Source organism: Canis aureus, chromosome 27, assembly GCF_053574225.1.
Source record: "Canis aureus isolate CA01 chromosome 27, VMU_Caureus_v.1.0, whole genome shotgun sequence".
Classification (NCBI taxonomy): Eukaryota; Metazoa; Chordata; class Mammalia; order Carnivora; family Canidae; genus Canis; species Canis aureus.
Window position 1 is genome coordinate 15,382,041 of NC_135637.1, and position 14,616 is coordinate 15,396,656.

The following is a 14,616-nucleotide window of genomic DNA, read 5'->3' on the forward strand; positions in this document are numbered from 1 at the left end:
ATAGTATTTATTTATTCCTGAGAGACACAGAGAGAAGCAGAGACATAGACGGAGGGAGAAGCAGGCTCCCCACAGGGACCCCAATGTAGGACTTGTTCCCCGGACCGGGATTACGCCCTGAGCCAAAGGCAGACGCTCGACTGCTGAGCCGCCCAGGCGTCCCAGAGTCTTTAATAAATAGTAGCTAATATCATTATCACTTGTGCTACTACTGTTATAATAATTTAACCTAAGCTTGAACCCACACTGATTTTCCCATGGTGTTCCACTGGTTTGTAAAGGAGTGTGAACAAAATGCCTTCCAGAAGTCCTCCCTGGCCCCACCTTAAAGTTTCTCTTGATACATCCCTGTTGGGCACATCTCTCAGAGCCTTGGGAACAAGCATTATGGCCTAATATTTGGGAGCCACATCAATGACTTTGAACTCTAGGTAATTTTTTTTTCTTTTCTATTTTGAAGGACCATGCTGATTAGGGGCAGAGTCAGATCAGAGATTTAAAGTAAAGTCCTGAGCTCTGGAGCCAAAGCTGGCTAAAGTTTTTCTTTGATGTGTGCCTTCCTCTTTGTTCAGGGAGGATTTCCACTGGGCACATAGTAGGCACTCAGTTAACATATGTTGAGTGAGTGGCTAGAAAAGGGGCTTAGCGAGGAAGCAATAATGTGATAATGACATTCGTATTGACTATTTTCTGGGTGCTGAGGGACTCTATGCCAGGCAGCAGGCTAGTGTATGTGAGATTTTTCATTTACTACTCATGGAATATTCTGTGAGGGAGATACTACAAAGCTCTTTAGGGAGATAAGGATATTGAGATTTAGCCTGAGACTCCATTCTGGTGAAGTGTAGAGCTGGATTTGGGCCCAGGGAACCTGAGGAAAGAGTTCTTGCACTTGCCTGCCAGGTCATAGGCCTGCCTGACTCAATTGTTCAAATGTTCACATTTTGAGTTGGTTTCATGTGCAAGTCCCCAGGAAGCTGCCCTACCCACTTTCACTTTGGGATGACATGGGTGGGAGCATGAAGCTGGAACAGAATGTTTCGATCCTCTTCTTTAAAGAAAGACAATGTGGAGATCCCTGGGTGGCTCAGCAGTTTGGCGCCTGCCTTTGGTCCGGGGCGTGATCCTGGAGTCCCGGGATCGAGTCCTGTGTCGGGCTCCCGGCATGGAGCCTGCTTCTCCCTCCTCCTGTGTCTCTGCCTCTCTCTCTCTCTCTCTGTGTCTATCATGAATCAATCAATCAATCAATCTTTAAAAAAAAATAAAGAAAGACAATGCATTACTAAATAGATTATGTCCATGAACAGATTCCATAGACCAAGCTCATATGGAATTAGTTCCTGGACACTTTTACAAAGGACAAGATAGACCTTTACAAATCCTCTAATGATTTCATCACTGTTAAACAATTATAGATATTATAGCTCTGTATTTCTGAATACAAAGAGGAAAAGTCTACAAAGGACATAGCCACATATTTAAGAGATAATTAAATTTTGTGCCTATCATTTTAGCTTAAAGCTTTATTATTCTTATTTCAAGTTTATGGGTTTTTTTTTTAAGATTTTATTTATTTATTTGACAGAGAGAGCATGAGCAGTGGGGGAGCAGCAGAGGGAGAGGAAGAAGCAGGCTCCCCACTGAGCAAAGAGCCTGATGTGGGGCTCTATCCCAAGACCCTGGGATCATGACCTGAGTTGAAGGCAGACACTTAACCTACTGAGCCACCCAGGTGCCCCTACTTATGTTTTTTTTTTTTTTTTTTAACTTAAAAAAAAATAAATCAGAAAGTATAAAAGCATATACAGTGAAGACTCCCTCCTTCCCCAGTCCAGAGGCATCTACTTTTTCTCCTGGGGAGCAACCAAGGCTTTCAATTTCTTGCCTGCCTCTATAGAAAGAGTCAATTATCAGAGGCTTCAATTAGGTTGGACAGAACTTTCCTTTGGATGGGTCCCTGGTTTGTATCTGTTGCTTGAGTTTCTGACAACAAGCTTGGTGTAAAGAAAATTAAAGGCAATAAAAACAATTATTAAAGGACACAAGTACTTTCCGTCCAGCAGGTCTCATGTCTCAGCTGCAGAAGCAAATGCTGAGGACTGTTTCTCCTCCCACTGGGACAGCTGGCTGTGTTCCCTGGTCCTCCAGGCACTGCAACAGTTGATCTCCAACTCCAAATCATGGGAGGCCTTTGATCTCTGGTCCCAGGCCTTTGATTGGTCTCCATGGCAACCACCATGCCCCTGGCCCCCTGTGGTGGAGAATGCACCCCATTGTTCCATCCTCCCCACCTTCCTCCACCTTAATTACCTGTGCCCATTCGGGATGGTTCCACCTCAGGCTTCTGTTTGCTTTGACGAGCCAGGAAGACATGTTCCTCAGCGGCTTCATTTTCTTTCTCTACCTGTCCTCTCTGGCTACATGATGCCTCCATTGCTCCTGTGGGCCTGGGTTCACCCTCAGTTATCCGCAGGACTGAGTCCTAGGGACTCTGTTCAGGGAGTCACCTTGCATTTTAAAGCCTTGGGTGTCTCATGTGTACAATGGAGATAAAAGTGGTCTGAGGGCTGAAAACTAAACACCTTCAAAGCACAGCGGCTGGCATATAAGTAATTGATAAAGGTGATGTGTCTTTATTAAAGGAGAACACCTTAGGGGCTCTAAATTTGGTGATTGGGGTTGGCTGCTCACTGGTAATTGAACTTGTACTGTCAACCTTGGACTGTTTGTCAGGGGTGTCTGGGTGGCTCAGTCAGTTAAGTGTCTGCCTTTGACTCAGGTCATGATCCCAGGGTTCTGGGATTCAGCTCCACATTGAGGCTCTCCGCTCAGCGGGGAGTCTGCTTCTCCCTCTTCCTCTGCCCCTCCACCCGACTCATGCACACACTCTCTCTCTTTCAAATGAATAAATAAAATCTTAAAAAAAATCTTGGGTGCTTGCTTTGGCAGCACAGATACTAATATTGGAATGATGCAGAGAAGATTAGCATGGCCCCTGTGCAAGGATGACATGGAAATTCGTGAAGCGTTCCATATTTTTATTTTTTTATTTAAAGCCACAGCGAGATGCCCATACATACCTATCAGCAAAGATAAAATAAAAAATGGTGAAAATGCCAAATGCTAGGAAGGATGTGGGGAAACCACATTCTCATACTTTAGTGGGAGTATAAAATGATAGACCTTGGGCATTAGCTTGGAAAATAATGTCTGAAAAATAAAACAGAACAAAACTAAGCATAAAAAAAATCTTGGACTGTCATATCTCTATCTATCTATCTATCTATCTATCTATCTATCTATCTATCTATCTATCATCTATTTATACCAGGCCTCCCCCTGCCACTTCAATCCACAGTTTTACTTTCTACAATTCAGTACCTGCAGTCAACCATGGTCTGGAAGTAGATGACCCTCCTGACTATCTTCAGAAGGTTAATAGCAGCCTGATGCTACATCACATATCTACATCACCCACCTCGCTTCCTCTCATCATGTAGGCATTTTATCATCTGACGTCATCACCAGAAGGATGAGTGCAGTACAAGAAGATGTATTGAGAGAGAGAGAGACCACATTCACCTGTTATTATAGTATGTTGTTATCATTGTTCTATTTTATTATTAGTAGTAGTTGCTAATCTTTCACTGTGCCTAATTTATAAATGAAAGTTTATCCTAGATTTGTATGCATAGGGAAAAATAGTGTCTATAGGATTTGGTATTCCCCACAGGTTGAGGCATCCACTGGCAATCTTGGAATGTTTCCCCTATGGATAAGGGGGGGATTATTGTTTTATTTCCTGTGTTCTAGCTTGTTGGGTGGCCTTTCTATGTAACACACCATTGGCTGTTCATCTCTAGCGAGCTCATCCTATTATGCTTCTTCTTACCTCTGAGCCTCTGAATGTTCTGTTCCCATCACCTTGAATGTCCCTTCCCGCCCTTCTGCCTGCCCCTTGGTTAACTCTACTTGTAGGCCCTTTGGGTCTTAGCTGAGATGTCATGCTCTCTAGGTTGTTACTTGACTCACCAGGATATCTACCTTAGCAGTTCCTATAACTTGGTATTTATCACAATGCATCCCAATTATCCATTTTCTTACCTGTAACCCCTTCCCGTCTGTGAGTCCCTGGAGAGCTGGGCCCGTGTTCTCTTCAGTGTTTAATTCCTGTGCTGAACATCTGATCTGGAAGTTCTCAGGAGATATGTGGATACGTTCAGTTAACAAATATTTATTGAGTCACTACTATGTGTCAGACCTTATAGTCACCAACAAAACAAGAGGAACCTTACCCTCAGGGAATTTGCAGTCTCATAATATGGGTGCATAAATGGACATTGGCTCTGGAGAGCTGGTCCATCAGCGATATGGAACCTGTTGTAGTTGTTGGGCACACTTTGCCCATCTCTGTACATCTGTACTTGTTCTTCCCACTGCCTGGGCAGCCGGTCTCCTGTGTCTGCTTAGCTCCCATACCAGAGCTAGGGCAACATATCACTGTGGCAAGTCATTATGTTTGTGATTCCCTTTGCTTTGAAAATTCCATCAAAACAGGGTCTTGGGACACTTGGGTGGCTCAGTGATTGAGCATCTGGCTTTGGCTCAGGTCATGATCCTGGGGTCCTGGGTTGAGTTCTGTATCAGGCTCCCTGCAGGGAGCCTGCTTTTCCCTCTGCCTGTGTCTCTGCCTCTCTCTCGGTGTCTCTCATAAATAAATAAATAAAAATCTTAAAAAAAAAAAACAAGGTCTTGAGCATGTAGGCACCAACTGGAAGATGGGCTCCCTGTGAACTGGGAGACTCTCATGTCCCCTTGGCAGCTCTAGGACCCAGGTCAGGGCTTGGCACCCAGAAGACCCTTGCCTTAGGCAGACACATGCCTAAGAGTGAGTGGCATCATATTCTCACTCTTTCTTCTGGCCAGGGAAGGATTTAGTTTTTAAGAGGCTCTTGGACATTTCTGGTCTTATCCTTGGCTTGATGATATGATTAACTCTAAGAAACTGGGGGTTGGGATGCTGGCCGGGAGGTGCTGGGATTATCCAGAACCATTTTTTTTTTTTTTTTTTTCAGAACCATGTTTCTATAGAAGTGCCAAGGTTCCTTTCCCACATAGAGAGTGTTTTAAATTAGGTTTTGTTGAAAACAAACATTTACGCTATAGATAGATACACAACTGCAAATTTTTTTGGAGGGGAAAAAGGATTTATCTGAGACTTAAGAGGAGGTGAGAATGGGTGTCATATAGGGAAGCAGAATAGAAAGACAAAAATTAGCATGCTGCTTTCGTCCCGGCAGGGTTTGGGAAGACCCTGTCTATGTCAACAATACTTTGCATAGTTGCATTTGGTGAAACCCTAGCAGGCTGCCTGGCTTTGTCTCTGTTTCTACAGAGAGATTGTTTCTGAAAGGAGGGCACTCTTTTTTTAAAAAAGTTTTTATTTATTTATTTGAGAGAGAGAGAGAGAGAGAGAGCAGGAGAGAGAGGGAGAGAGAATCTGAAGCAGATTTTGCACTGAGCACAGAGCCTGCCATGGTGCTCCATCCCATGACCGTGAGATCATGACCTGAGCTGAAACCGAGTCAGACCTTAACCAACTGAGCCCCCCCAGGCGCCCCTGGAAGGAGGGCATTCTGCCTGGAATCCAGAACTCCTGACTCCCGTTCCAGTGCTCTTTTCTTTACCCCATGCAGTCTCTTGACCCAAAGGTGTTATTCTAGACATTGCTCTTTTTTTTTTTTTTTTTTTTTGAGTCAGAGATGGTCTTGCCACTTCTAATGGTGAGAAACAAAGCTTTCTGAGAGCCTCTGATAAGCTTACTGGACTCCTCTTGTGTCCTCTCTAAAATGTAAGTTTAGTGCAGAGATTGCTGACCCCACTCATTCTCTTCTAGGGCTGGATGGGGAGCAGAAATGAAGGAAGCTGATCAAGGATGTAACAGGTAGGTGGGGGTGTCCTGGCAGGAAACAGATGATACTCTCCAACTAGGCCTTTTGCTCTAGGGGCAGTTTGCAGATGTCTGAGAAGATGTAGGGAAACTGGGGTGGGAAGACGGAAGCCAAGAGGAATAGTGTGGCATCTGACGCTAGTAACATGTAGGAGCACTCATCTCTCTTAGGTTGGAAGACACGTAGCTGAAGACAGCAGGGCTCTGAAGAGGGGTTGGATAGGAATGCTGACCTTGGGTGGAGGGACTCAGCCAGCCTGCAAGGACCCAGTGACCCTATAGGGAGGGAGCTGGGGAATGTATACCCTGGATTCACTTCCACTCACATTTGCTCCCTGTGTCCTGTTGACCAACCAACATGATGCCGAAGAAGGCATCCATACAGTTCCATAAGGATCAGTCTCATGGGCAGAGAGTAGGGTGGGGAAGAGGGGAGGGTGGGTCTGCAGGGACACATAGACAATGTCTAAGGTGGTACATAGGCCAGGCTTCATTTCCATGGGGAAATATATCCTATGTTCCCTGGACAGGATGGCCCTCTTGGTTGACCTTAATTTCTCTGCATCTTATTTTCCCATTCTCTAAAACGGGCATGACAACAACAAAAATAATTATAATAAAATGTCACCCACTTACCAACTGTCAAGAGCTGTTGTGAGGATTAAATGAATTGATCCATGTAATACACTTCGAATATCCCAAGTGTTAGCTTTCATTTCATTTTTACACCATCATGATCCTTTGTTTAACAGCCATGGGGGAGAAAAAAAAGATGAAAAACAGCCATGAGTGCAAGACTATTCTACTGTCCCTTTAATTCTTCTGTGAATAAAACAATAGTGAGATGTCAATGATAGAGGGCAACTGACCTTGAGACACATACAGGGAGACAATAGGGAGTGGTGGGGACTGTGGCAAACACAGAGTCTTGTCTCAAGGGACCATCTGCCATGCAGCTCTAGCAGATTATGACCGTGTAGGAATGTAGGCAGTGGCGCCAAGACTTTTAAGTTTTCAAGAAAAGCTGAAAAATTAGAATTTTTATGTGAAAGCTTCTGATTTTTAAATGCTGGCAAATGGTTTCAAATTTTCAAAAATACATCATTTGAGCCAACACTTTGTGAGCCAAGCAAAACAGGTCTTGGGGCTGGATCCAACTCCCATGTAGCTAGCCGGTTGTGATCTTTGGTTGAGCTTGTGCCTGCTGACCAGAGGAGGCTTTTGGCTTTTTCAGGAAGACAGAACATGACCTTGGCTCCTGGCAGAGACTTCTGTAGTGAGGCCTCAGCTGAGACAGCAGACATAAGACAAAGCATCCTTGACCTAAAATACAAGAGTTGGAAGAAAGCACAGGAAGGGGATGATGTTTAGCAGCCAAAGAGCAGGGGTGGGTGACAGTGGACTTTCTCCTTAAAGGGAAATGCAGGTGGGATATTATAGGAAGCCAGGACAGTTCTCATATCGCATTCGTGAATCAGAGGTAGCCAGAGTCCTAGTTATATCTGCACGACTCCATGAACTGATTTTCTTTTTGTCCAGAGTTATTTTAAAATTCTTTTGGGGGGTAAGGAGAGATAAAACCCTACTTTGGGATATTACGTGAATTTGAGAAATTAACAGCAGCCTGCATCCCATGATGCTTCTTGTCGGGAGACATCGGGCTGCGGGCAAGGTTACCACATGCTCCGGGGCTGTCCCCCTAACACACCCCTGGAGTGGCTTCGAGCCCCCCCTCTGCTTCTTTCCCTTGGGGTGGGGGGAATACAAATGCCGATTAGAATCCCCCATCTTTGGAGACAGACCGGAGCACACGATCATGTGTAGACATCCTCTCCGTGCACACACATCTGTTATACACATTGCCACGGTGTCCTCTGGTTGTTCAACAATGAGCAGAATTATTTCCTCTTATTACTTCCCATGTTGCCTCAAAACCGCACTCGGAAAAAGAAAACCACCGGCGGGGGGTGGGGGGTGCTCGGCCAATCCCACTGCCAGGCAGGCTCAGTTTTTTTGCACATAGGAGTTGGGGGGTGGGGGTCAAGGGGGAGGCAGTGGGCCACGTCTAAGGAAGGGAGCATAGCCACTATCTTTTGTGTGGGTCTCTGTGTGTGTGGGTCCGCACATGTGTCTGTAGAAATGTCTGTGTCTGTCTGATGGTCTGTGTCTTGTCACTCTGTGTGCTGTGTGTCAGCTGTTGAAATGTATTGCACTTTGTCATTATTTCTCAGTGTTATTGTGATATTATTGACATGTAACATAGATACGTTTAGGGGGTACGATGTGATGATTCAATTCATGTCTATATGGCACAACAGTGACCACAATAAGGCTAGTTCACACCGTCATCCCCTCGCATGATGACCTTTTCTGCTGTAAGGTGGTCACATTTAAGACCTGCTCTCTTACTGACTTTCTTTCTTTTTTTTTTTTAAGATTTTATTTATTTATTCATGAGAGACACACACACACACACCTAGAGGCAGAGACACAGGCAGAGGGAGAAGCAGGTACCCTGCAGGGAGCCCAACACGGAACTCGATCCCAAGACCTTGGGGTCACGACCTGAGCTGAAGGCAGACGCCCAACCACTGAGCCACCCAGTGCCCCTCTCTTACCAGCTTTCAAGTTTACCATGCAGTATTGCTAATTCGTCACCAAGTTGCTGATCTGATCCTCAGAACTGATTTCTGTTGTAGCTGGGAGTTTGTGGTCTTCCACTAACCTCTCCCCGTTGCCTCCACCCATTAGCAGCAGGCAACCTCCATTCTCTTCTTTCTGCGAGTCTGGCTTTTTTTAGATTCCCCTTCTAAGTGAGAACATGCATTATTTGTCTTTCTCTGCCTGACTTACTTTGCTTAGCATAATGCCCTCAACGTTCATCTGTGTCGTTGCAAAAGACAGATTTCCTGCTTTTAATTGCTGAGCAATATTCCATTGTATGTATATACCACATTTTCTTTATCCATTCATCTGTTGATGAATGTGTGTCCGTTTTAAATAGCACCCATTTACCAAATGCGAATAATATACCAGACCCCATACTAAACGCTTTAGCACACACAGGCTTTTCTATTTAAGCTCTAAGGCAACCGCATAGCGGAGACCAGAATCTTAGTTTTGCAGATGACTACTCGGAGGTTTGCTTGTCCATTCATCCGCTCACTCAAAGATCCGTTTGGCACCTGAGTGCTGGGTGCTGTCCCAAGCTTCGGGCTATGGCAGTTTCAGAGACAAGGCTCCAGACAGCCGGGACCTCACCTCTGAATGAGGAGAGGCATGTTCTAGACAAGTAAACAGCAATAAAAAAAATACGTGTTTTTTTCAGAGCTTGTAAGTGGCTGTGGTGTGTTCAGAGAACTTGGTAAGGATGAGGAATTGTTGGCCCAGTCCCTCAGCTGGAGTTCAGGCGACCTGGGCAGGTACCGGGAGTGGCTTAACCCCTTTGCAAAGGGCACATCCTTGCCAGGCAGAGAGGGGTCTGGGATTAAATGCCCTTTTGGAAAGTCGCCTTCATGGTTTGCTGGTTGGAAGGCTGTACCCTTCAGAACTGGGGTCTTGAGAACATTGCCTGGCTCCAGATGGCCGAGGAGAATAAACTGGTGAGACCCACTCTGTGCCTTTGTCTACAGGGGTGGTGCTTGTGTGTTTCCGGGGAGGCACAGACCTCTCTGTTTCTGTCCTGGATTCAATCAGGGGGCCACTGTGGGAAGGCACAGGGTCTGGCACCACACTCGCTGGAGTCGCAGCCCTGGCTCAGCCCCTCCCAGTCGTGTGATCTTGGGGCGAAGTGATCCAAGAATTGGACTTGAGGTGGGTAGGGGGACAGGCTGGAACAGGAAGGCCTGGAAGGGAGGAGGGCTTGTTTTTCAGTTGAGTCCTGTTGAACAGAGCACTGAGCTCTCTTGGGGCTGGTTCACACCTCAGAAGTTCCTTGCCACGGCGGAAAGGCAGTTTTGTGTTTCAATAGCAAGCAGCTAGTATTACACGCTGGGGGCTAGACACACATTCCTTTCTATGGGCTGTATTCCTCTGAGGAATATGGCCTTTTTCCCCATGGAGAAACTGAGGCTCAGAAAGGCTAGGATGTCTAGTCAAGGCCATACAGCTAGGAAATCGTAGAAGTGGGATGCAAAGAGTCTCTCTGGCTTTGAGGACGATACCTGTCACCACTACAATTTCACTGTCGCAAGCGCCTGGAGACCAAGGGGATGAGGAGGGGGCCAGGTATGAGCAGCAGTGATGGTGTGAAGGCTGGAACCGGAGATTGTGGCCTTGGGAGAGGGCCTCGCAGAGCTGAGTGTTCAGAGAAATGGAAAGATGTGCCTGTGCCCTCGAAAGGAGACCAAGGCAGAGGGAGGGGTTTAGAGCTGCCCGGGTACTTCCTCAGCATACTGGAGGTTCTCACTGCCTCCCAGAAGGCCATGCAGCTCACTGTGATCCTATGCTCTCGTAGATTCGGGGATTCCAGAGCTGGGAGTAGAACATGGAGACTGGCTTGCCAGGGAGCCTCCATGAGTTCGGTATCATTTCCTCTCCCCAGAGAACAAAGCATGAGGAGGGTTTGCTTAGGCAGACACATCTGTATTCCCTGTGGAGCACCAGAAAACTAGGCACCATTTTTTTTGCCTGGCTCTAAAAGATGAGGAAAGGGCAACCCACTCCTTAGAACTATTCTAGGCTCTTGAGATAGTGAGCCTCCTGTCCCTGGAGGCATGTAAGCAGAGGCTGCACTATTTCATGAAAGGGGGTTTTCTGTTGGGGGAGAAGTTGGATTAGTTTCCGAAATTCTTTTCAATGCCTGATTCCAGGGCAAATCAACTGAGGCAGATGCAGCATCTACCACATTCTCTAAGACTTGACCACCTAAGAATCATTTGGTGGGGTGTTTATGGTTTTATTCCCCCCTTGAGTCTGAAAAATGCCTTCCTTTTTTGGGTCTCAACTCAGGCACAGAGGCCAACATATTCCATCAGTGGGGCATTTGATTTACACATGGTTAAATCCTGCTCTGCTGCTCACCAGCTGAGTGGCTTTGAGCGCATGACTAAGCCTCCCTGAACCTCGGTGTTCCCATCTGTAAAGTAGGGCAAATACTAGAACTGACCCAACAGTGTTGGTAACGATGGTTGAATGAGATGCATGTGGTAAATAAAGCATCCCTTTATTAATATTACTTCATTATTATTCATTCAATGGCTATTAACTGAAGACCAACTAATTGTCAAACCTGTGGAGTTGTGAGCCATATGCAGAGAGATGAAAGATCCATCCACTGTGACCAGAAAACCTTATTTTCCTACTCAGAAGGGCACTGATGGGGATGGAGGAAATGCAAGGCGACACACACACACACACACACACACACAGACACACATCCCTCCTCTTGATTTTCAAAAAAATCTTCCCACGAGGTCACATTTGGATGAAATCCAAGCCTCGGGTGATGCTCGGGCCTTGATTTTTATCAGAATCGGCCTTTCCCAACCAGACTGCACATGCTATTGATATATAATATAGCGTTATTTATTACTTGCTGAATACCCGCAGTCTGTTCAGCCCTTTACAAGAGATAAAGGAGATAAGCCCTGGTCCCCGAGGGCTTTGTGATTGGGTTACTCCCGGTGCCCCAGCTGAGAGCGAGTTAGGATGCTCACGGCACGTTAACTCAAAACGCGTTGCTCCTTCCCATAAAGAAGATGATCGTGAGAGGCTGACTTGCCATCTTCGCAGTTTTGCTCAACTCAGAGAGAACACGATAGCAGCTGATGCGATTAAAAATTCATTTCAAAAAGAAGAGCTCTTTCTAAACTCAAAACCATGAAACTGAGCAGGTTTGGATTTCCTGTCTTCCCCTGTCAGTCTCTGGCTTAAAAAAATGTTGCCGTCCAAATCATTTCCCCCTGCGGGGCTTTGTAAGGGGGACTGATGGCCTTTTGGAGGCAGAGAAACAGATGGATGCCCTTGTGCCTGGAAGTTGGGCACAGCTAGGAAATGATGCTTTTCCAACGTTCTGGCAGCCTGCACGCCGACGTCCCAGCGAAGCCCGGTGCTCTCAGGCCCTCCTTGCTTGGAGAAGTCTCGATGGTCCATCGGTAGGAAGACGCTGGTTCAGCACCGTTCTGCTTCAAGAAAGGAGACAGAGCCCACAGACCCAGAGGAAGAAGTATCCGGATGTTTGCTAGCAAGGTAGTGAACTTGGGCCCCGGTCGGCCAGTTCTGTCCGGAGCTGCAGGGAAACCGAACAGGGTAAAAGCACAGATGAGTTCATCTGAAATGGGAGCCTCCCTTCTTGCCGAGACCATCTGATCCCACACCTGGGATGGAAGCTTGGGAGTTACCCTGGACTCTCCATCCCTGCTTCTTCCCTGTCCATTCTCTATTCTGGGCCATTCTGCAGTCCATTCTGCTGACGCCTGGTTCAGACCAGCATTCTCTTTCATCCAGAAGACATGCAAAGGCAACTTCTTCCCTATATTCTTTTCTGCTGCTTTGTTTTCTGTTAGATTCTATTTTTATCATTCATTCATTCATTCATTCATTCATTCATTCATTCATTCACAGTACAAGTCTTACTCTAGTTTGACACATACACACAGCAAAGTGCATGATGGTGAAGGGCATAGCTCCATGATGTTTCCACAAAATGAAACCAGGGTGTAAGCAATGCCCAGAAACACAACATTGCCAGCTTCCTGGGACCCCCCTGGTTGCCCCTATCAGCCATCACCTTCTCCCACTTGAGGGCAACCACTCTCCTGGCTTCTTACACACAGACAGGGCTTTACCCGGTTCTGAAGTGTCTATAAAATGGAATTCTCCAAGATGTAGAATCAGTTCTGCCGAAACGCTGGTTTTGAAAATGTGCGTTTGTTCTGGGATTGATGTGTTAGGGAATAATGTGAACAGAAGTCAAATTTCTCATTGGCCTGTGCACTAGATAAATGTAGAGAACTGCAGCCTGCTGGAAAGAACTACGAGGAATCCACAAAATGTATGTCTCAAGCATCTGCCCCCTACCCGTCCAACACCTGGTTTCCCATTCTCAGACAAGCCCCTGCTGCCACTCCACTAGAACTCACAAGCTCCAACCCTTCTCATGCCACTTCCATGAGCAAGCTGCAAGACTTTTCCAGAGTAGCACGTTTTTATAAGCTTAAGTGCTTAAAGTGCATAAAAATGTGCTACCATTTTTATTAGTTTTAGATTTTTTTTAAGAGTTTATTTATTCACGAGAAACATGGAGACAGAGAGAGGCAGAGACAAAGGAGAGGTAGGAGCACACTCCCTGCGGGGAGCCTGACGTGGGTCTCAATCCCAGGACCCCAGGATCATGACCTGAGCCAAAGGCAGATGCTCAACTGCTGAGCCACCCGGGTGCCCCAGTTTTTAATTTTTTAAAATATGTCACCACAAGAATATTTGAGTGTTGTGCTCTAACATCATTTCCCCTATAAGCCCTGTGGTGCTTACTGAGCAACGTTGCACGGGGCAGTAATCTCTGGATATGGGTATGTCATATCATGGGAGAACCAACCACACTCTTTGGTGTCTGGTGTCTTTCCTTTGGCCCATCTCATATTTGTGACATTCATCAAAGTTACTGCACATGGCTGTGGACCAGTCATTCTCAATGCTGTATTTTACAACACTATATCAGTATAACGCTGTTTACCCATCCTACTATGTCTGGACATTTAGATTACTTCCAATTTTTGGTGATTTCAAATAGGGCAACTATGGATGATGGGCATGTGTCTTTTGGTGAACATGTGCTTGTGTTTCTCTTGGGCACACACCCAGGAGTAGAAGTGTTAGCTCTCTGGGTAGGAGTGTATGCAGCTTCATTAGAAACTCCCAAACAGTTTCCAAAGTGGTTGTACCAATTTGCTCCCCCCCCCCCAAAAGTTAATGAGATGTCCTGGATGGTTGTTTATTTTTTGCCAACTGTGATGTCATAAAAAATAAATATTTGGTCCCTGTCCCTGGTTCCTGGCACACAGCTCCTAAAACCCTTGAAATGTCTGGGATAGTGATTGTCTTTCTAATGAGATGACTGATGGCTAGAGGTCCCTAGGTAGCTTCAGAATGGGGGATGGTCACCAGAAAGACCAAGGTATGATTTAGGGTTGGGCATTGACCTCTGGGGAAGGCAAAGAGGCTGGAGATTGAATGAATCACTCTTGGCCAGTGGTTTAATCAATCATGCCTTCATGATGAGATCTCTATAAAAATCCCTAACCTATAGGATTTCAAGAGCTTCTGGATTGGTGACCATATGGGGATGCTAGGAAGGGTGGCATACCTGGAAAGGGCATGTACCTGGATCACCACCCCAAATCTTGTCTTAGGCATCTCTCCCATTTACTGCTCCTGAGTTGTGTCCTTTGTAATAAACCAGTAAACAGAATTAAACTGTTTTCTGGAGTTCTTTGAGTGAATCTAGTAACTAGTGAGCCTGGGGGATGGGGAGGGGGAGCTCCCGATTTATAGCAAAGTTGGACAGAGGTGTGGGTACCTTGGGGACCTAATACTTGTGACTGGTCAGAGGGTCCTCCTGAGGGGCTGAGTCCTTAAACCTGTGGAGTATGGCACTAGCCCCAGGTAGTTAGTGTCAGAATTGAAATCAATGGTACAACACCGAGTCGACATCCAGAGATTTGGAG

At 46.0% G+C, this 14,616-nt stretch overlaps 2 long non-coding RNA genes and 1 other non-coding gene across 7 annotated transcripts in view; all 3 read left to right on the plus strand.

Annotated features, from left to right (window-relative positions):
* The window catches only part of LOC144299909 (uncharacterized), a 383,693-nt gene that overhangs the window by 78,719 nt on the left and 290,358 nt on the right, over nucleotides 1–14,616 (plus strand). The window lies entirely within an intron of this gene.
* The window catches only part of LOC144299908 (uncharacterized), a 132,086-nt gene that overhangs the window by 3,261 nt on the left and 114,209 nt on the right, over nucleotides 1–14,616 (plus strand). For all 5 annotated transcript variants that reach the window (XR_013366549.1, XR_013366545.1, XR_013366548.1 and 2 more), the window contains exons 2-3: nucleotides 3,359–3,593; nucleotides 5,897–5,944. This is a non-coding gene — a long non-coding RNA (uncharacterized LOC144299908). The remainder of the gene's footprint in view (nucleotides 1–3,358; nucleotides 3,594–5,896; nucleotides 5,945–14,616) is intronic.
* On the plus strand, nucleotides 2,934–3,040 carry LOC144300078 (U6 spliceosomal RNA). The gene has a single exon (XR_013366719.1). It is a non-coding gene; the product is annotated as a U6 spliceosomal RNA (small nuclear RNA).